Source organism: Phyllostomus discolor, chromosome 4 (genome assembly GCF_004126475.2).
Source record: "Phyllostomus discolor isolate MPI-MPIP mPhyDis1 chromosome 4, mPhyDis1.pri.v3, whole genome shotgun sequence".
Taxonomy (NCBI): domain Eukaryota; kingdom Metazoa; phylum Chordata; class Mammalia; order Chiroptera; family Phyllostomidae; genus Phyllostomus; species Phyllostomus discolor.
In genome coordinates this window covers 39315556-39339341 of record NC_040906.2, presented here as the reverse complement: position 1 = coordinate 39339341, position 23786 = coordinate 39315556, and positions in this window count along the sequence as shown.

Below are 23786 nucleotides of genomic sequence, written 5' to 3'. Positions count from 1 at the left end.
AGCTCTATTTTTACTCCCAGTGTTCCAGAAGGCCCAAAGCACTGTTTTTGCCTACTGATGCAAATGAGAAAAATCTTGGTTACTTTTTTACTGTCTCGTGTTTTTTTTCTTTGCCCACCACTTTCTGTTTTCAATTTAATTCATGGATCAATGTAATTCATTCATTATGCTGAATATTTTCCATTTAGATCACATTATTTTATTCTATGAGAGGAATTAAAGTGTGGTATAACTCCTGTCTCAAAGTTCTTACAGTCTACTTGAGGAGATGTTTTATTCATTTGTTCAGCAAAGATTCATTGGAAATAGAGATGTAAGGAACCTAAGCTAATTGTTACAATCTGAGAACAAAGTGTAGCCCTCATTCTAAAAGAAACAGCAATCATCATACAATCGCAAATAGCCCCTGACTCACTGAATACTGGCCAAACCCCCAACAATATTTCACCACTTTCCTTTTCAGTCACAATGAAAACAGTAGGGAGAGAGATGGACATTGGTCTTGTGGGTTGAACATTATTTTAGTGAAAGTTTATTACTTCTCCTTTATGGGTATAGGTGCTTTTTTATCACATGAAGCCATATTTTAAAAACATACAGAAAAATAATTAGAAGTATCTAAACAAAGATATTGGCATCTAACTCTCTAGTGGTAAGCATGAGAATCTGTAAACATATAGGCCCTCTTTGACGTCACTCAAGGATTAGAATGTGTAGTGAGAGAGTCCTTGAAAGATAATTTTGGGATTCCAGGAATATGAGGTGTTTTCCATTTCAGTTTCCTCCCTCTACTATTGAAAAGAAAAGGTATTGTTTCGTGCGTATTTTGTGAAGTTTGGTAATGAGGGCTCTTGAATGGTATCTGGAATACTCAAGGTCAGCAGGACTTGAATGACTGTATAGAATAAACAGGGAAAAGTTTAGGAAAGCTTGCATTATGGAAGAGGACTCCAACTCTACTCATAGCTTCACGAGAAGGATCAAGAAGTTCCACGAGGTGCAGAAGACAAGGGACCTCTGGAAGGCACAACTTAGCAAAAGCATTAGAGGTTTATCAAAAGCAGACATAAACATCTCCAGAAGGAGTTCTTAACTTAAGGCTTTCATACAAATTAGACAAAATCACCAATCTGGATGCTTTTGACACAGCCTTCAGAAACTGAGTGGAGAGTGGCATCCTTGTGACCAGCAGCAAGGAGTTTAGGGGTGAACACTGCCCTGAGAAAACCACCTGCACCAGCTGGGAGAAGAGCCCCCTCAGCAGAGAATATGTCAGATAGAACATGCTGAATCAAAGTGAGTTGAGGACCACCCGTCACTAGTTCGTGGGCAGTAACAATACGACACATTTGTCTTCTCTGCCTTTCTTCCTGCCTTCAACAGCAGTGCAACTAGTGCCTGGAGGAAAAAGAAGCAATGTCTCTGAGTCAGGCCCTGGTTCTCAGCAAGCAGGATGCAGTTCTCCTCTTCGATGTGGGGCTTGGAGGGTGGGAGGACACAAACATGGACTCGGGTTTGGGAAAGATTTTTTTTAAAGAGCAGAACTGAATTTTGAAAATAAGATGAGACAGTGATAATAGCCAAATGTAACAAGAAAGGGGTGGAACTTAGCCAGGAGATCATTAAGTGGAACATAACGTAGCTGGAAGGCAATTACTGGGGAAATTAAAATGATTTTATGCTCAAACCCTGCCTTGAGGACATGAAACTCTTTAGTAAACTCGTTACACATTAAATGATGAGGGTTTGAATTTAAAATAAAATGTTAAAATAAGTCTAAATAAATTGTTTAATCTTATTTATAAATTACCCAGCTGTTAAAAATATTATCTTCACTCTCTTTTTCTACTTCTAACTTCCTTTTCGTTCTAGGCCATCCATTGTGCAGATATCGTGAGCCACTGCGCTCTTTGCACATTCACGTTGCCCCACTTTTACATTTTTGGATGTTTCTCAGTAAGCCCTTTACGAACTTTGTGGCACCCACAGTCTCCACTCTCCGAAATCAACTCAGGATGACATTATCTTTTAATACAAAACAAAAATGCCCTATAAAAGAATACTGTTATTTACAGATATATTTTAATGATTATCAGTTTCTCTAATGACATTTCTTAAGCAATTTCTTTTTATTACTTGCATTTGCTTTCAAATAGGAGATGAAAATGACACTAAAAACTGAAAAATGAAAAGTACTTAGTGAACTTTATTTTGTGAAAATTGTTTCCTTCGACCATTTATAGTTCCCGTGAACTGCATTTTGGATTTCAGAAATTCAAGATGAAAACCTATGTATGTCAGATCCATTTGTTTAAAGCAATACTTTCAGTAGAAGAACAATTCATCATTTTAATGTAACTACCTCCCAGACTCACTGGTTTATTAAAAATATATGTATCACTGATTGTTTCAAAGAAAGTGTAACTATGTATCAACAGAAAATACAAATAAAATATAATTTCTTGTGCCAGAATTAAAAATATGTATATAAATGCAGGTGGGTTTTGCCTTTCCATGAAGGAAAACAAACACAGTTCTAATGTGCTGTTTAAGCCAATATTGAGTAGAGAACATTAGAATTAGTCAAAATACATCTCTTTTATATAATTTTACTACTAGACTTTGTAGTAGGTTTGAGAGTCACCTTATTCTCATGGTATGATATATTTACTTACCAAATACTACTGTGGATAATCTCTTTGTATGGCTTGTACTGTATTTGCATCATATGTTATTTTATAATTGTTTCAAGTTCAAGGTAAAATTGTTGGACACAATATCAAATTATGAGATTGTACATTTTTTAGAGCTATTATGGAACCCTAAGTGATCAAATGATAAAATCTCCTAATCTGATTCACCACTTTAAGGGATTTGCCATGTTTAATGACAGAACCTGAATTCATAGCAAAGAATCAAAACTTTTTTTTAAGTGATTTTTAAAAAATATTTTATTTATTTATTTTTAGAGACGGTAAGGGAGGGAGAAAGAGAGAGAGAGAGAGACATCAGTGTGTGGTTGCCTCTCATGTGGCCCCCACTGGGGACCTGGCCCGCCACCCAGGCATGTGCTCTGACTGGGAATTGAACCTGCAATGCTTTGGTTTGCAGCCCATGCTCAATCCACTGAGCTACACCACTCAGGGCCAAACTTCTTAGTTTAGTGTTATATTTCCCCTAGCCCATGCTGTGTGACTTCTAAGGAAACATCTTTCTTTTAAACAAAAATACTGTGATTTGACTGAATTTAAAGTGTGTATCAGTTCTGTCACAGGTAAAGCTGTTGAAATGCTTTGAAGACAAGAAAATAGTATGAAGTGATGGAAAATTGTCACTTCATATTACTTATCTCTTTACTTCTCCTTTCTAGCGTCCCTTTGAATCAAACATTTATTTATGCTTAATTCTCTCCACCACCAACACTAACTCTTAAGAGAGGAAAGAAAGAGGAAGGCTTAGAAAGTATATCATCCTATAGTATATTAAGGCTGTTAAATGAGTGAAGAGGATTTAGATCTACAAAGAATCTAGGGCAGAGTCTTCCATTGTTATTGTGGGGAGAATGTACAAATATATAGTTAAAATTTCAAATGGTCTAGGAGTAATGCAGCCAATGAAGTCTTTAGCATTTTTGTATTTTATAAAAATATGGAAAATAGTATTTCTAAAGATGAATAAAGTTCATTTTCTGAGAGCAGAGAGTGGTATATGTGACCTCAGTGCTCAAACATTACAAGTTGCTTGAAGTCCATTAACATCAGGAGGAAAATACAAATTCCTTAACTTAGTAAATGAGAGACTTTGTGACTTGGCCCCCTCTCCACCTCCTCAGCTCTGCTGCCAACATCCTCCCACATCTCTATGTACCTTCTCCACTCAGCAGAGGTAGTTTCCTACACTTTCTTTCCTCTGTGTTTTTCACAAAGGCTATCCTCTCTGTCTTCCCACAGCTCATTTTTCAAAGCTCAGATAAGATAGGTGAGTGCTACCCTGTGGAGCTGTAGCATTCTGTGTAATTCTCTATTTGATAGTTTTCAAGAGATTTTTAAAAATCTATTTGTCCCCATATGGTAATGAGCAAACATGTCTTTTATCCCTTTATCTGAAATAATCTGGTGCATAGACTTTGCTCATAAAATATTTCTTAAATAAATACATAATTGAGAAATGTTAAAGTTAAGAAATTTAAATGAATGGAAACAAAACATGTGTGTCTAATTAAGAGGAGTTACTTCCTTTCTCCAGCAGATAGGACCTTGCCTACCTTTTATGAGCATATCTTGTACTTTTTCTTTGAAATTTTCTCCTGAAAAACACCAGTGCTATGACAATGTTCTTGTGTTCACACATTTTTCATAACAGAATGGCACACAGAGCTTAACAAATTGTGATGTCTTTGTCACACCCAGTGATATCAGCCAGGCTCACCTCTGACATCAGTGAGTTTACTATAGTTCACTTTGCACGGATGGGTCAATTTATGGCATTAAAGACTCATGAGGAGTACAGACATTTCAGCAAAACAGATGGAACAGGATTACAGGGCCTCACATCAGTTAACATAATCTGTGTTCTTACCAATGAATTTCAACTAGCCTCAGTAAAATTGGTATTTGCTCACAATTACACCAGAAAGGAGACTAAAAATCAAGGCAAGTGTTTACAATGGACTAGCTCCTCACTGTTAATGATCAGAGCTATCATCAGACATTTCAATTGTTTTTATTTAATGATGTGATACACACACCATGCCTGTATCCATCATCATGAGATTTGTCTTTCTAGTCAATGATTTAAAAAAGAAAGCTGAACAATTTTTTTATATTAAGCTTGAGCTGAAAGATACATGATCTTTACTTTTATTGGAAAAAGTGTCTCCTGTTCCAGAGGTGGGATTCTTTCATTTGTGTTGTTAACACTTGTATAACAGAAACATTTAATTTAAAAAAAAACCTCACAAATGAGTAATTTTAGACTCTTGGAAATACTCTGATTTTAACTCTCTCTACACTATTTTTAATGATTCCTTATTTTCACATTTTACCTGAAGACTTTTAGGATGATGTAATTAGAAGAGATGTTTATTCTTGAAAATGGAGGAAAGGACTTAAAGCAAGGAAAATATAAAAGCTAGGAAATCATCACCATACAAAAATATAAAATATAAAGGTCATCATTTTAATTTTTGTCCATTCATCTTATCTATATTTTATTTCTAATTCATCGATTTTGCTTGTTTAGATAATTAGTACTGAGACAGTACTCTCAGTATTAAGCCTGATTTTTATATCTTCCTTTGACCCAATGAGCTTAAAATCAAGTCACAGAACCTTTTTGTTGTCTCTGATGTCATTATCATCCCCCAAATATTTTCGTTTAGAAGTATCTGAAATCAGTAGATTATGCAATTTATCAAGTAGATTTAGTTATATTTCCCATGAGTCATTGCAGACTCAACTATGAAGCAATTTATTATTTTTTAGTTCTGAAAGAAATAAATGTTTTAGTTCCTTCCAAGTCTGAGGTTAATTTAATTCTAAACTTGAACATTAATTTCCACAGCTAATGAAATATGTATAATGTGCTTATTAAAATATATTTGAGTGTAGAATTATATTCTGATTCTGTGAATCTGATTCTAGCAACTTCCACTTGCAATGCACTGTTGATTGAAGGAGACACTAATGTCTAAATCCTAGGTCGTAATTTTCCAAAAAGCAAGATTCTAATATAAACCTGGAGAAATATGACTTTGAGTTAGGTTCTTTACTTTTCTTCCCTATTACATTATGTTTAAACCATAAGTAACATTCCTAATCTCACTTTTTTTGTGAGGATAGTATGGGTTGAATGTTTGTGCCTCTTTTATCCCAATTCACATGTAGAAATTCTAAAGCCCAATGTGGTGATGCTAGCTGTTGGGTCTTTGCGATGTTATTAGGTTATGAGGGTAGAGGTAGATTAGTGCTCTTGGTAGAGAGATCCCACAGAGCTTCCTAGCCCTTTCTGCTATGTGAGCATACAGGGAGAAGCTGGAAACATTAAAGAGAGCCCTTATCCAACCAATGATGCCGACACCCTGATCTTAAACTTCCAGCCTTTGGAACTGGGAAACAGACTTCCGTTGTTTATAAGCCACCTAGTCTAGGCCATTTTGTTATATCAGCCCAAAATCACTAAGACAGAATGGAAGGAGAAGAAACAGTGATAGTGCAGATTAGGGAGAGAGGGTTCAAAGAGCAAAAATAATACCAATGGCATAACCTCATAGAGTATCTCCTAGATTGCTGCTTTTTGGTTTCTTCCTTTTCATTCCAATGTAAGTTATTGTAAATAGTCATTCTAGGTTCATTTATTGGAATTCTGATAGTTATCTGTAAGTTGTGTTTTATAGGAAATTAAATGTTGCATAATAATATATAAGGTATATTGAAATTGGATATATTAACATTCATAATTATAACAAATTAATTCTGAACATATATATCATGTTACTGTAACTATGTTGTTTCATAGGTTCAAATTATATTATAGAAATATTTTTTAAAATTTTATTTTAATAGTTGTTCAAGTACAGTTTTCAGTCCTTTACTCCCATCCCAGCGCACCCACCCATTCCTCCCCACCTCCCTCCCATTTCCACCCCTTCTTGTTATTGTCCATGCATCCTTTATATTTGTTCCTGCAAACCCTTACCCCTTTCCCCTGAAATTCCCTCCCCTCTGGTCACTGTCAGCCTGTTCTCTATTTCAGTGTCTTTGGTTATATTTTGCTTGTTTGTTTTGTTGTTTAGGTTCCTGTTAAAAGTGAGATCATATGGTATTTGTCTTTCACTGCCTGGCTTATTTCACTTAGCATAATGCTTTCCAGCTCCATCCATGCTGTCACATAGGGTAGGAGCTCCTTCTTTCTTTCTGCTGCATAGAATTCCATTGTGTAAATGTACCCTAGTTTCTTGATCCATTCATTTACTGATGGGCACCTAGGTTGCTTCCAGCATTTGGCTATTGTAAATTGTGCTGCTATGAACATTGGGGTGCATAGGTTCTTTTGGATTGGTGTTTCAGGGTTCTTAGGATATAATCCCAGCAGTGGAATTGCAGGGTCAAAAGGCAGATCCATTTTTAGTTTTCTGAGGAAATTCCATGCTGTTTTTCTTAGTGGTTGCACCAGTCTGCAATCCCATCGACAGTGCACTAAGGTTCCCTTTTCTCCACAGCCTCTCCAGCACTTGTTGTTGCTTTGTTTATGATGGCCATTCTGACTGGTGTGAGTGGTATCTCATTGTGGTTTTAATTTGCATCTCTCTGATAGCTATCGATATTGAGCATCTTTTCATATGTCTCTGGGCCCTCTGTGTGTCCTCCTTGGAGAAGTGTCTGTTCAAGTCCTTTGTCCATTTTTTCATTGGGTTGCTTGTCTTCTAGAGTGAAGTCATGTAAATTCTTTATATATTTTGGAGATTAAACCCTTGTCTGAGGTATCATTGGCAAATATGTTTTCTCATACAGTTGGATCTCTTTTTATTTTAATACTGTTTTCTTTAGCCATGCAGGAACTTTTTGTTTTGATGAGATCCCATTTGTTTATTATAGAAAGATTTTTAATAATGTACATGTAGGTTAGAATTGAAAACGAAAGTCATTAGAAATTATGTTTAGAGATGAGAGAAACAACTCTGTCTCTGTTTTGTGGGCAATAATAAATCTATCTTTGTCTTGTGTTTCTGTAGCATTCTTCCTGTATATCTGCTCTACTCTCATATTACTGGTGACTGGTTGATTCCTGGTTCTTTTTCTCTACTAACTTTAATTTTTCTTTTCTCATTGCTTCTGGTTATTTGGGCTGCAGTCCTCAAGGTTTCTAACTCTACCTCAATTTTTATGGCTTTAAATCTACTTCATGTCTTCTCCTGGCTTCAGCTCCTGTTGCTAACTGCCTTGTTCTCTTTAAGCTTCTTATTTTAAAATTTCAAGAAATATTTGATTAGCTTAGCTCTTCTTTTGGCATCAGGGAATGTTACAAATTTACCCCAGTCTTTAGATTTATGTTATTGGGTACAATCAACCATAGATATTGGAGTCACATCATGGGATGCAATCATGTTTAGAGCTGACTTTGACTATGATAAAAGTAGTATTGCAAACGAGGCAGTCACCTCTAAAAGTTCAGGAGTAGAAGAGATTCTGTTTAACCTGTCAAGTCCTCTGCATAGCACCACTGGCAGATAGAAATTTATAATATAATCTTGATGGTCATTCATTCAAATGATAATTTTTATATACCTTTGAATGACTATGTGCCAAACACTATTCTAGGCTCTGAGGTTGTTGTACTGATCAAAAATAAAAATAAATAGCCTACTCTTTTGTATCCTGCATCCTTGTGGATAGAAGCAACAATCAAAAATGAAAAAATAAGAATAAAGAAGATGGTAAATGCTATGAAAAAACAAGTGTTGTTAGGGTTGTTCTCTTTAAAAGATGACATTTGAATAGAGATATGACTCAAACCCCTCCTTAGCTAAATACCTCTGACTATTCTCCAAGGAGTTTGCTCACATGGATAAGTTTTAACATCCTTAAGATGAGAGAGGATATGAGTGGGTTTTTTTTTATTCATTTGTTTATTTGCTTTTATACCACTGAAGAAAGAGGATGTTGACAGAAATGTGTTCTGCTTTTGTAGTTGTGTTAAATGGTATAGAACCTCAAGAAATAGAAATAGTTGTAGTACTGTTCAAGAGAAAAAAAAAAAGGAATCTGCATCCTCAATGATACTGAAAGGAAGGGAGGCAGTCAGCTTCATCCTGCACCTAACATGAGGTCTTGGGTCTTGGATATTAGCTATATAAAGGCCCAATGACATCTAACATAGAACTCATCTTCCACACCATGCCGACATTATGTTTTATATTATATTGTATTATATCATGGCTGTTCAACTAAAATCCCACACTCAACTTCAATCTTATTTTCTCACCTCCTTTATTCACATAATTAGTTCCAAATTCCCATCTATAATCTTATAGCACTATTTACAAAATATGTCCACTGCTTTCTGTTCTTTTGTCATGATCTTTACCTAAGCCTTCATAATTTCTATCTTGAATTAATTGCAACTATCATCCATATAATCTCCTTTTCTATCCCAGATCATATAGTAATCCCAGAGTCATCTTCTTAAATAGATAAAACTCTTCTTTCTTCATGTGGACTTAAAATATTCTAAAGCTCTTCATTGTCTCATGTGGTGATTCCAAATATGGGCTCTGGTGTTAATCAGACTTGGATTTGAATTTGTTTACTATTCAATGCTTTAGTCCTCTTTCCACACTGTGATCTGGAAAACACTGTGATCCAGAAAACTCTTACCCTTCCTTCAAGACCCAGTTGAAATGTCATCATTAAGGGGAAAGAAAATTACTGCCAACACATTTTGACTCCTGCTATTAGGAAGGATCTCTACGGGCATGACTTTTATGTGCTCTTGTTACTTCTCTTCTTCTCAGGACAGGTGGAAGGGCTCTCAGATTGGTGAGTCTGGGAAGAAGAACTGTGCGTGCATGCTTCTGCTCTCTCCTTTCATCTTATTCTTGGGAGCTGGCCTATTGAGGTACATCTTTTCTTCTTTGTTCTGCCATGTGGTGAAAGGGCCTGTTCCTATGTTTTTAAACCTGAGGCTCAGTATTACCAAGCTCATTGTTACTGTCTACATATATGAGGCACCTGGCATACATTAGGTGCCCAATAAATAATTATCAAACAGATATTGAATGATTGATAAAAATGATATTGATTTTTTAATATCCTGCAGAACTCTGACAAAGAAAAGCAGTAGTTTGGTGTGCCCTTTTTGCATTCCAACAGTCAACTACTTGAAAACTCTTATCCAATATTGTCAGAAAGTGTGAATTCCTCTTCAGTAGATACAGTTGTTTGTACGATAAAAATTACCTGAGGGTGCTTGCAAAATTTCTCTACAGATTCCTAGGTAACCTTCGAGATTAGCATGCAGTAGTTTTGAAATCTAGGCCAAAATCTGCCCATTTTAACAAACATCATAGAAGAACCTTCAAATATAGCTTTGCTACTGTCTTTAGGTCCGAACTTTTTTTATATTTCATCACTAGGTTTTATTTATTCACATACCTGCTTTCCCTAGTAGATTATGAACTCACTGGAGGTGTGTGTCTCATCATTTCAAGCACATAACATAGAACCTGATAGCTGGTAGTTAGTCAGTACATGTTTATGGAATATATGTTTATTGATAAAGACACACATGTGGCTGTGCTTCCTCTCTTATGTATAAAGCCAGCATTTTAGGACATTCAAAAAGAACACAATGAATACATCATTATTCCATTAAATGAGTTCACTATTAGCTTATTAACAGTCTAAAATTCTTGTTTTTCAAATTGCATAGCACTTAGCATATTTAAAAAAAATACAAAACATTTTTCCATGCATAATTCATAATTCTACACTAAACTGTCATAAAGTTCTTCTTTAAAAAACTTGGTAAAATGATAAATGTCATAGGAGATCCATATAATGCATTTGCTTTATTTTTATCCTGAGATTTGGCCATTTGAAATGTTCTCAGCTATCTGAGCTTTCACTTGTATATATTTTCATCTGACCCTAAGATCATGTTTGCTAGGCAACAGAAAGAGAGAAGTCTTTCAAACATAAATCCATGACTTTCTCTAAGAGAGGAAGAGATAATATTTGCTACATTACTTAAGGAGTGAAAAGAAAGATTAAAAAATATGACCCAGTTCTTTGCATCTGTGCTTTGGTATTCCAGCCACACAGACTGGGTAAAACTTCTCTGATTATAAACCTTTGGCTAAAAGCTGCTGCCTGAAAAAGAAGACTGTGCCTTTGGAAATTCCTTTTGGCTATTTCAGTATTCATCAGATATACTAGCTTAAGCTTTATATTCTGAAAATAGCATGAAGCATCTAGAAGCACTGAATTTCTTCTTACTGAAAATTCCCACAGTAAATTTGGGTGTTTAAAATGTATTTAGAAGTTAGCAAGATAGATAGCTTTTAGAAACATCTTAAATCTCTGTGTCTTATCCTAAAGTGTAATTACTGTGGAAGCATGTTATGAATATTACATTTGTACGTTATAATTACAAAACTGATAAAATTTTACAAATAATTTACAGTCTCAGGTTGTGATACATGCATATTCTTTTTAAGCCTGAATTATCAAATGACAAATATTTATGAAATAACTGCGTCATCTGTATATAAGGTATCCCCTGAGGAGAAACACACACACAAACACACATTCTTTACTTCCTTAAAACAAGTCCTCATATCAATGGTAAATTATTCTGTCTCCTTTTATTATTTATTAAACTGATAAATATTTTTATAGCACAGTATTCATAGTTAACATTGCTAAGATAAAGTTAAGGAATAATTGAACCACCTTCCTTCTGTAAACATCCATTGACTCCACATAAAACTGAAATATGGTTTAGATCAAAATGTTCTAGTACACATCAGTAACAAAGAATATCTAAAGTAAAAGCTATTTTAATAGTTTTGAGTCATGGAAACTGTTTTTATATACAATGGTAATACTATAAACTTTCATTAAAGTCATGGTGATTCCTATAAGAATTATTTTATAAAGACAAGCATTATATTTTAAAAAACTATGCAGGAAAAATTGTCGAAGTAATTGTACCTTGGCTTCCAGTGCTGTTCATTTTTTGTCAATTACATTGACAATTTATTTCCCTTTTTTAAAATAAAGTGAAAACTTTATTATTATTTTGATTTTTTAATTAATAGTAATGACTGAATAAAGCATTTCCTAAAGACTCTGGGAATGCATCAATATAATCATTATTAACTATAAATAGAGTAAGAAATTTTAAAAGCTTAATAGATGGGCTCCCTAGATCTTTAAAGCATTCCTTTCAGTTATTCAAATAGATTCATTTTGGTGGTCTTAAGAAAATATTTTATAGTTGTTATGTATACTAATTTAAAGGGTTTTTTTGCAAGTAATTTTTCAGAGAGAAGATATGGTAAATAATTGAGGACACATGGACCATTTATTGAGAAATAAAGAACATGATTCTTGACTAGTGACCCTGGTGATCAATACCTGAGAAGTAATTGTGTTATTGTTGTTTTATCTCAAATGCAAACTATGCTTTTATTAAAATAAACTACTCAGACATCAAAATACTTATTTATTGGTTTAGATCATTTTTCAAAGTTATTTTGTATGTGTTAAGTGCTATTTTCCACAATTTATAAAATTATATAGGCTCTTTTAATTAATCATCTTATATTTCTCTAAGTTGAAAGTATGAATTATTATCCGTGAAAATAGCTTTAAGTTGTAACATCATAAAAGTCCTAGAGGAAAACAAGCAGAAAAATTCGGATATCCTACGCAGCAATATTTTTGTTGATATGTCTCTTAAGCCAAGATATATAAAGGAAAGAATAAACAAATGGGACTACATCAAATAAAAAGCTTCTGCATGGCTAAAGAAAACATCAGCAAAATGAAAAGGGAATCAATTATATGAGAAAACATATTCACCAATGATACCTTTGACAAGGGTTTGATCTCCAAAATATATAAAGAGCTCTTACAACTCAATACCAGAAAGACAAACAATCCAATTAAAAAATGAGAAAGGACCTAAAGAGATACTTTTCTAAGGAGGATACACAGAGGGCCTATAGAAACATGAAAAAATGCTCAACATCATTAGCTGTCAGAGGGATGCAAATGAAAACCACAATGAGGTAACACCTCACACTGGTCATAAACAAATCAACAAACAACAAGTGCCGGTGAAGTTGTGGAGAAAAGGGAACTCTAGTGCACTGTTGGTGGGAATGCAGACTGGTGCAGCCACTGTGGAAAAAGGTATGGAATTTTCTCAGAAAACTAAAAATGGTACTGCCTGAAACACTAATTCAAAAGAACCTATGCACCCCAATGTTCATAGCAGCACAAATTTATAATAGCCGCATGTGTCTACACATAATTGTGGATGCAATTCATATTAGCGAAGTCTAATTTTTGAATTCCTGTAATCCCAGTTGATAAAAGCAGAGTACCATAAATCTAGTTTTACAAACAAGTAAAATGAGGCCAGAATCATAGAGCTGTAATAGGGTTCAAATCACTCAATCTTATGATTTTCAAAGCCCTGTAACTCTAAAAACAAAATCTTTGCCAGGGTCTCACCAAGCTTCTTAAAGGCTGGCCTGGGGGAGGGGTCCAAGTATTGGTGTGCCCTAAGACCTTCCAAGATACAAAATCAGCCAGGATAGAAAAATAGTTTAAGATGACTGACTGTGCACTACAGAATAGCATCTTGCAACACTCAGGATTCATTTCCCAAAGAATTGCATTGCATCACACACCCATACAGGTTACATCTGACATTAAGCGTCTAAGGCAAAGCAGACCAAGTGTGTAGGGACAAACACACAATTCCAGGCTTTCTTTTGCACTCAGACCCTGCTTTCAATCTGTTCCTCCCTGCAGCTCCCTCTGCTCCAAACCCCAGGGAATTATGAAATTCTGCTACACATGGAGCCCAACTCTTTCTCCAAAGCCAGAAGGACAACAGTTGCAGCAAATATATATATATATATATATATATATATATTTAAATTATTATTAAATTATATATATATTTAAATTATTATTAAATTATATATATATTTAAATTATTATTAAATTATATGTATATATATATATATATCATCTATCAGCAGCAGCGGGATAATTTCCTAGCAGAGGGAGAGGAAGACAACAGCAGACCACAAACATCGCTACAAGGACATGGCTTGAAGCTCCAAAAATTTAGAATCATTCTGAATTAGTTTTTTTTATAAAAGAGAAAAAGTATTATTTTCCAGCTTTCTTATTTTTCTTTGGCACATTGTATATTATATTCCAGAGCTCAACACCAAAACTGATTTTTATTCTTAGTCGAAACTAGAGCTAATAATGCAAAGCGTTTCTGTACCCTGTGCCCTGGGACCTTCAATGAGGATATTTTATTGTGAGATGGAGAGAGCATATTCTAGAGACAGCCACATAGTATTTTGATGTACATTCTGTAATTTTCTGGGTATAGTCATGTTAGTAAAATAATCTGAGAGATTATTTCCCTAGCATGCAAAATTTGAGAGAGTTTTAATATAGGAACAAATGGTTCCTCATTTTCTAGCATTTTTAAGAAAAATATATAAGAAAGGAATTATTGAATAATGGAGATAATTAAATAATTATCACATACCTTTTTTAGGATTTAAAATTTCTGGGGAAACAATAGAAGCTAAACAAACAAGAAAACCCAGAAAATTTCTGGGAACCTTAGAAACGCCTATGAAGGAGCAGAATTGAGCAACACCTATGAGGTACTGTATTAAGTACTCTGCATAGCATTATTTCATAATTTCATGTAATCATCATTTATTATGATAGTGTTATCCCAATGCTACAGTCTAGGAAATGGTTATTTGAGGAAATTAAGTAATCTGTTCAAAGTCACAGATTTAGTAATTTTGGAACCAAGATTCAAAGATGTTTTATATGGCTAAAAAAGCCTACTCTTAACCATTGTACTGTAAATCTTAGACTGTACATAGTAATACTACATGTAGGTTACATAAATTGTATGGACTGCTGAGAAATTATTAAAGCAGTCTGAATATCTTTGAGCTTCATCATTCTTAAAAAAAGACAGATCATCATCTATCATCGTTTTCCCTCTGAAAGCTTTCAGTGTGTCTTAAAATAGCAATAAAGTTAAGGACACTTCCTGGGGATTAAGGACTGGGGAAAATTAAAGGCCAAATGCTTTCAACAACTTCTCTTAATTAGAGATAAGATCTGGGGAAATGCCTTGTATCCTCATCATCATTGTTTAATTGGAAGTTCCTTACTTGAGTTTAACCTACTAACTTCTTAAGCTTTTGTTAATTATTAACATTTAAGCCACAATAATAACTAATTTTTTCTTTGACTTAATATCTATATATTGTTTCCACTCCCAAATACACCTTCCTGGGGAAAATTTACTTAATCCTAAAATATGTTATAAAATGTGTATATTAATTCTTAATTGTAAATACAACAATATTAAATCATCACGGTGGCATTCAAAGCAAAACGTGATTTATATGTTATCTTCCTTCAACCAATAAATGACATCATTGCCTAATGCAATGACGATATTAATTTTCTAGCCATTTTGAATTAAATCACTTCCTGTATACAATCTTATTTATAACTGTAAGAAAAACAGCTAAAAGAAGACAACCAACACAATTTCCTTTTACTTTTTTGATAAACAAAAATCCTGTAACTGCTGAATGATTTGCTTTCATTTGAACACAGACTGAAAATTCCATGTATGAGGAATGGGAATGCCTTGTTTCTAAACTACAGATGACCAGGTATTTCTTTCAGTTTCTCAGCAGCTAAATTTCCGTTTGGTATTTTAAAATGCAAGGCCATCTTTAAGTTGTTCCCATTGAAAGTTGGCTCACATAAGAAATGCTAACACATGGAATGTAGTATACATATATGATTTGTTGCTTCACGGTATTATTCTTAGTAGCTGCCTTTTTACATGTATTCTTTTAAAAAAATGTAGGTTGCAATCCCTTCCACTAAATCTTGAGAGTAGAAAAATAATGAAGCAAAAGCTCAGGAAATGTCAGAGGAAGGTGCATCCTGGGAGTGTTAGTCCATCACTTTCAGGAAGTGACAATCTAGTCCTCTATCAAGCTCGTCTGTTCAGGCTTTCTCAATGTGGCAAGCTTCCTCCGATTCATGCCTCTGTAAGTAGTTACGGCTCCAATAGGAGTGGCTCTTCTAGGCTTCAAACTCCCCTTCTAGGAAAATGTTTCCATCATTCACCATTTCCTTCCATTGTTATACCTCAAGCTGAAAAAGCTGTGTCTAGCTGGGAAAAGGCGGCAATCTGGAACTCTCCTTTTCCTGTCTATCACCTGAATTAAAGCCAGAGGGAGGGGAAAGGGATATAGCACATTATGACATCTCCACTGAACATGGAATTTTACAAAAAATTTTTAGAAACTTAACAGTTAATTTCTGAATGGATGCTTTAATTTTTGTAGAAATAGAACCAAATAAGGAATGTAATTATTTCTAAAATTAGTTTTATAGTTTTTTGAAACGTTTTCTGCACTCTACCTTTTTACACATCCTAGCATTCTAAGTCACTTTATTTGAAAATGATGGAACAGAACTGGGAGAGAATCACACCATTTTTCTTCTTGGTTTCCCATTGTCAAATGGAGCCTGCTCAATGTCACTGAGTCAATGGCTAGGTATGCAGTCTGGGTTGGATTGTTCCAAAAAGTGTTTGCACTTATCTCAGGCACTCTGTAAACTCACTTCTTTCTGAAGTAATTATTGATAAAATGGAGGTAAAAATGACCAGTGGCCTAAACATTCTTCCTAGTGATATGCTATTATAGGGAGTTGCACAGGCTACTACTTTGTGGACATTTTTCAAGGCTCTAGCAATCAACTCCTATAAGGAAATCACACTATTATGTTACCCAAAAGAAAAGGACGTTTCCCACTGTCCATCAGCCAGAAAATATTCTTTAAATCAAAAATGACCCTTGACCCAATTCAGTGTACATTTATAACATCTATGTCTTCTATTCAGCATAAAACTAGAAATAATATGATTAAAGATTTCCTTTTTATTATCACAGCAAGTGGAGATTTACTCTCATTAACTGGGATATTTACTCTTGTTAAAGTGGATATTTTTTCATCAGCAATTTTCATATGTGGGTAAAACTTTGAAGGTCACATACTAATGCCCCTTTTTGAACAGAGGAAAAAAATCATTCTTTCTTTTCCTTTCTGACTAATTTATCCATTTAGTGTTGAATAAATTAAACAGAACTATCAGTTATACAAAAATATCAGAGAGAGAAACATAAATGTACTTATAGGTAGTTCTCAGACTGTTTTCTTTTGGTTAAATATGGAAACAAAACTAGTGAATACTTAATAGAAATATTTATGTGTTTTGTCCTTTAGGCTCTGGCTCCTTTTTCTTGATTCAGAGAGAGGATTAAAGAAAAAAAAAAACCTTTGTCATGTCTCCTGTTTGCTTTCTTTCTTTGTAAAATTAAAATTTTCCCCCCACTGAGTGATTTTGTTTAAACCATTTTGGAGGGAACTTTAGTAGCTGTGATGGCCCCGTTCTGGAGTTTCTTTAGCCACCAAGAAGATCCTCCAGAGTAACAGCCGATATTGCTGTGCCAGCTCTCCTAAGCTCTTTGTGCAACTGTCCAGCAGGGCACAGTGACTTTCTTGGCTTTTGCTATTTTTTTTTTTTCAGGATATTTCCTGGCCTCATTGTGAACACTTTTTCATTGTCAGCCAGCTTGTGAACTCTCAGGAACAGACATCCTCACAAACAAAATGACACTATGAAAAACAGTCCTCAGATATTGGCACATCAGCAAAACAGAGGGGAAGTAGAAAAGAAAAAAAGGGAAAGAGAAAGAGAAAGATGGAGGATTTTTCTTTAGAAAGATTGGCATGGCTTGACTGTATAGACAATATTCATCCATTCTCTACCACCTAAAGCAATATAAATGTTAACTTAAACAAAGGAATTCTAATGTAATTACATTAAAAGAGAACATAGTATATGAGTCTATACAAGGAATTCAATCATAATATTTTAAAGAAGTTTCTTGGCAAATCTCTGGGTTACTGGTAATGAACTTACATTTAAGAACTTCAGAAGCTCCATAAAACAACTGAACTAAAATTTATGTAAGATTTGTTTTATGTATATTAAATAATTTTTTAGTTTTCCTAATAAACCAAAATTCAAAATAGTGATTGATTAAAGAATCATGAAATAAACGGAAGATGGATAAAAGACTTAAATACAAGTTGTGACACCATGTAGTCCTAGGGAAGACCATAGACAGGAAAATATCAGATTTTGGTGCATTTCATGCACCAATATTTTCATGGATATGTTGCCTAGAGCAAGGAACATAAAGGAATGAATAAACAAATGGGACTTCATCAAAATAAAAAGCTTCTTCACAGCTGAAGAAAACATCAACAAAATAAAAAGGGAACGAACTATATAGGAAAATATATTTGCTAACGATATCTTGGACAAAGGTTTGATCTCCCAAATATATCAAGAAATCACACAACACCACTTCAGGAAGACAAACAATCCAATTAAAAAATGGGTAAAGGACCTGAACAGACATTTTTACAAGGAGGACATACAGAAGGCCCAGAGACATACAAAAGGATGCTCAGCATATCTAGCCATCACAGAGATGCAGATTAAAACAACAATGAGATACCACTTCACACTGGTAAGAATGGCCATCATAACCATATCAACAAACAACAAGTGCTGACGAGGTTGTGGAGAAAAGGGAACCCTAATACATTGTTGGTAGGAATGCATACTGGTGCAGTCACTGTAGAAAACAATATGGAATTTCTTCAACAAACTAAAAGTGGAAATGCTTTTTGACCCAGCAATTTCACTGCTGGGATTATACCCTAAGAATCCTGAAACACCAATTCAAAAGAACCTATACACCCCAGTGTTCATAGCAGCACAATTTACAATAGCCAAGTGCTGGAAGCAACCTAGGTGACCCCTTTGTCAAATATTAATTACCATAGAGACATGGGTTTTTTTCAGGGCTCTCTATTCTGTTCCACTGATGTCTGTCTTTATGACAATAACAGACTGTTTTGATAACAGTGGCCTTGTACTATAGTTTGATATCAGGTATTATGAAACACCAATTCAAAAGCACCCCAATGTTCACAGTGGCACAATTTATAGTAGCCAAGTGCTGGAAGCAATCTAAGTGCCCATTAGTAAATGAGTGGATCAAAAAACTATGGTACATTTATACAATGGAATACTATGCAACAGAAAGAAGGAGCTCCTACCCTTCGCAACAGCATGGATGGAACCAGAGAGCATTATGCTAAGTGAAATAAGCCAGGTAGTGAAAGACAAATATCATATAATATCACCTATAAGTGGAACCTAATCAACAAAACAAACAAGGAAGGAAAATATAACCAGAGACATTGAAATAAAGAACAAACTGACAGTAACTGGAGGGGGTATGCAGGGGGAAAGAAGGGAAAGGATTGTCAAGAACATGTGTAAGAGACCCATAGACAAAGCCAAAGGCGGGGAAGGATTGAGGGTGGAAGGTGGTGGTGGGTGGGGCAGGAGAAAGTCGTAGTGGGAAAATGGAGACAATTATACTGGAACAATAAAAATAAATAAAAGAGCACTGAAAAATGTCACATAGAAATTAAAGCTAAATAACATTAAAGAATGAATGAGTCAACAATGATATCAAAGAAGAAATCAAAAGGTACCTTGAAACAAATGTAAATGAAGACACAACAATACAAAATCTGTGGGACAATGGTAAAGCAATCCTAAGAGGGAACTTCATAGCATTACAGGCCTGTCTCAAAAAATGAGAAAAAGCTCATATAAACAGTTTAACTTCACATGAAAAGGAACTTGAAAAGGAACAACAAACAAAGCCCAAAGTGAGCAGAAGGAAGGAAATAATTAAGATCAGAGTAGAAATAAATGAAATAGCACCTAAAATAATGATACAAAAGATCAATAAATCCAAAAGCTGGTTCTCTGAAAATATAAGATTGACAAACTTTTAACCAGACTCACCAAGAAAAGACGAGAAAAGACCCAAATAAAATCAGAAATGAAAGGGAGAAATAACAATGGACATCAAAGAAAAATAAAGAATTGTAAGAAAATATTATGAACAATTATATGCCAACAAACTGGACAACCTGGATGAAATGGGTAAATTCCTAGAAACATACAATTTTCCAAAAATAAATCAGGAAGAACCAACGAATCTGAATAGACAGATTATACTTAATGAAATTGAGCAGTAATGAAAACATCCCAATAAACAAAAGCCCTGGACCAGAGGGCTTCACAGGTGATTTTTAACCAAATATTCTAAGGAGATCTAACACATCTCCTACTCAAACTATTTCATAAAATTCAAGAGCAGAGAAGGCTCCCAAAATCATTTTATAAGGCCAGTATTATCCTAATTCCAAAACCAGATAAAGACATTATGGAGAAAGAAAATTATAGACCAATATCCCTGACGAACAGAGATGCTAAAGTCCCCAAGAAAATAATAGCAAACCAAATACAGCAATGAGTCACAAAGGTCATACACCATGATCAAGAAGGATTTATTCTGGGAATGCAATGATACTACAACACTCACAAATCAATAAATGTGATTCACCACATAAACAAAATGAAGAATAAAAACCACATGATTATATAAATAGATGCAGAAAGAACTTTTGATAAAATCTAGAATCCATTTATGATAAAAACTCCCAGCAAAGTAGGAATAGAGGAACACACCAAAGCATAATAAAGGCTATATATGACCAACTCACTGCCAGCACCATACTCAATGGGCAAAAATGACAAGTGTTCCAGTTATGATTGGGAAAAAGACAGGTATATCCACTTTCATCTTTCTTATTCAAGATACTACTGAAAGTCCTAGCCATAGCAATCAGGCAAGAATAAGAAATAAAGGGCATCCCAATTGGAAAGGAAGAAATAAACTATCTTTATTTGCAGATGAAATGATACCATACATAGAGAATACCAAAGATTCCACCAAGAAACTATTAGAACTGATAAATGAATGCAGCAAAGTAGCAGGATACAAAATTAAAATTCAGAAATCAGTTGCACTTTTATATGCCAATAATGAACTAACAGAAAGGGAAATTAAGAATTCTATTCCCAGTTGTTTCAAAAATAATAAAATACCCAGGAATAAACCTAACCTAGGATGTAACACACCTGTACTAAGAAATTTATAAGACACTAAAGAAATAAATTGAAGAAGATAAAAAATAGATGGAAACACTTACTGTGTTCATGGATAGGAAGAATTAATATCACTAAAATGTCCATACTACCCAAAGCAATCTATAGTTTTAATGCAATTCCTATCAAGATTCCAGTGACATATTTCACAGAACTAGAACAAATATTTCAAAAATTTACATGGAACCACAAAAGGCCCTGCATAGCAACAATGATCCTGAAAAAGAACAACAAAACAAGCTGGTGCTGGCATAAAGACAGACACATAGATCAATGGAACAGAATAGAGAGCCCAGAAATAAATCCACACCTTTATAGTCAATTGACATTCAACAGAGAAAGCAAGCACATACAATAGGCTAAGGACAGTTTATTCAATGAATCACGTTGGGAAAATTGGGCACCTACGTACAGAAAAATGAGACAAAAACACTTTCTTACACCACACACAAAAATGTTTAAAGTTAGAAACAAATATCAACTGAGCACATTCCAAACATTTTAAAACAATAATTAATGAGGGAATCAGCAGAAAGGTAAGTGGCTGAAGGAACATGTACAGAAGAGAGTTTGATATAGTCTGTTAAGAGAGGCATGCTGAAATAAATTTTCAAATTTAGGGACAAAACTGGCAATATTTAATATTTTGCTACAGGGTAATAAAATTACAACCTTTGGGATTGCCATTTTTCTGGAAATTACTTACATCCTCAATGGAAAGATCTACAAGTTAACATGTAATTTCATGCCTTCTTATCCTTAATCAATAGTAAGTAGCAAAGGAAGCAAGGGTACCTATTCTAGGGATTTGAGTTATTGCTGGGTGATCCTGTTAGGCAATGCCCAGTATGGTGCTGAAATCACATGTAAGTATGCTATTGATTTAGTAGTCCAAAATATGAAGAGTATTCTTTGGAGATTATTTGTGAAGAAGAATATTCTTTGGAGATTGTGATCACAAAGGGGACTGTTATGAAAAATAAGAATATAACAAAATAAATGGCATTAGATAAACTGTGCCCACAAATTATCTTCTGCTTTTTCCATCAAGTCATATTTTTTCCTTTTAAACTTGGGTTGGTTTTGTGACTCTTTTAACAAATAAAACTAATCAGAAGTGGGTGTTTTATATCTTTTCACTACTGAATCTTATTAGAATGATACCTATCTCAATAAATATTTGCTGCACAAATAAATAGAGCTGCAAAGAAATTTGACTTGGTTGTGTTTGTCCAGTTGACAAATGAAATGCCAAGATACATAACTTTTACTGACAGGAGATTGTGTTTTACCTCCTATGTGAAGGAGGTTCCCACATAAACTTCTGGAGTGAACAGTTGGCCTTTATCCCCCTGTCTTTCTGAGGCATGTTCTCTTCCAGTTCAGAATTCTTGTGCTGCCTCTTCTCATATCATGGCAGCAGCCCAAGTTGAGTTCTTAATTAATGTCATCCCATTATCTTTTCAGATACCTTCCTTATTTTTTGTTCAAATCCCTTTGAAGTCTGCCAAGGCATGATGAGTAATGAGTTAATCAGGTAAACCAACCTCTGCTTCAGTATTAGCTCTGGAAAAGAAAGCACAGAATAAAGAGCCTGGGGTTTGAAGTCAGACTCAGAATATTAGTTGTGAGTCCTAATGTTACCCTTCAGTTAATAATTGTGTGAATTTTGATGAGTTATTTTACTTCTCCTACATCATTTTCCTATGTGTAAACTGAGGAATATAATACTACCAAGTGAAGTGGTTGTGAGGATTAAAAGGCACAATGTAGGCATGTAACAGTGGAGAATTGTAACCAACTTTACCATTCTTTTGACATTGTGTCTATAAATGCTGACTCTGACTAATATGTAGCTTGTAGATAAACAGTATGTTTGCATAAGAATCCTAGGAACTAACTTCAAAGTTTACAGAATCTGACCTTCAGGTATCGCAACTCCAGGAGATTTCCTGATCTTCATGGATCCAAGATGATGAAAACAGGATGATGTGTACCAGACCATTGCTTGACCAGGTTCATGTCTCTTATATGAATGGATTGTGCTTATCTACATGTAGAGAACTTTTCAGCTTCTCCTTTTGATCTTTGTTCTGCTTTCCCTCTCCTTTGTTTTAAAGATTTTATTTATTTTATTTTTTTAGGGAGGGAAGGGAGGGAGAGAGAGAGAGAGAGAGAGAGAGAGAGAGAGAGAGAGAGAGAGAGAGAGAAACATCAATGTGCGGTTGCTGGGGGGTATGGCCTGCAACCCAGGAATGTACCCTGGCTGGGAATCGAACCTGGGACACTTTGGTTCCCAGCCCGCGCTCAATCCACTGAGCTATGCAGCCAGGGTACCCTATCCTTTCTTATAAAAACTTCTGCCTGCACTGAGAGGGAGAGATGGGCTTTGAGAAAAGAATCCTGTATCTTCTCAGGGGCTGGCACTTGAATAAACCACCTTGCTTTTCACCAGCACCTATCTCATGAGTTGGCTTTTATTACAGCAGGTAGCCAGACTTGGGTCCAGTTACATATGTAGTTCCTATTTATGGCAAAGCATTAAGTAATGGTGGCTATTGTAGGGAGTAATTTTCCCCCTCAAATGTCATATTGTCTTTTACTAGATGCCTCCCAAAAAAGTCGAGGATTTTAAATTGTGAGAGATTGGGAGAGATTTTGGGTTAGGTGACTTTTCCTAGTAAGTCAGCCATCTCTATCTTCTCCTTCTAGGGCAAACTCTGCTTACTTTGGAAGGAGATATTTCAAGGCATAAATGGCCAATTAGCCATTTTGGTCGACTAATCCTAGCAAAAAAAATCAGCAGA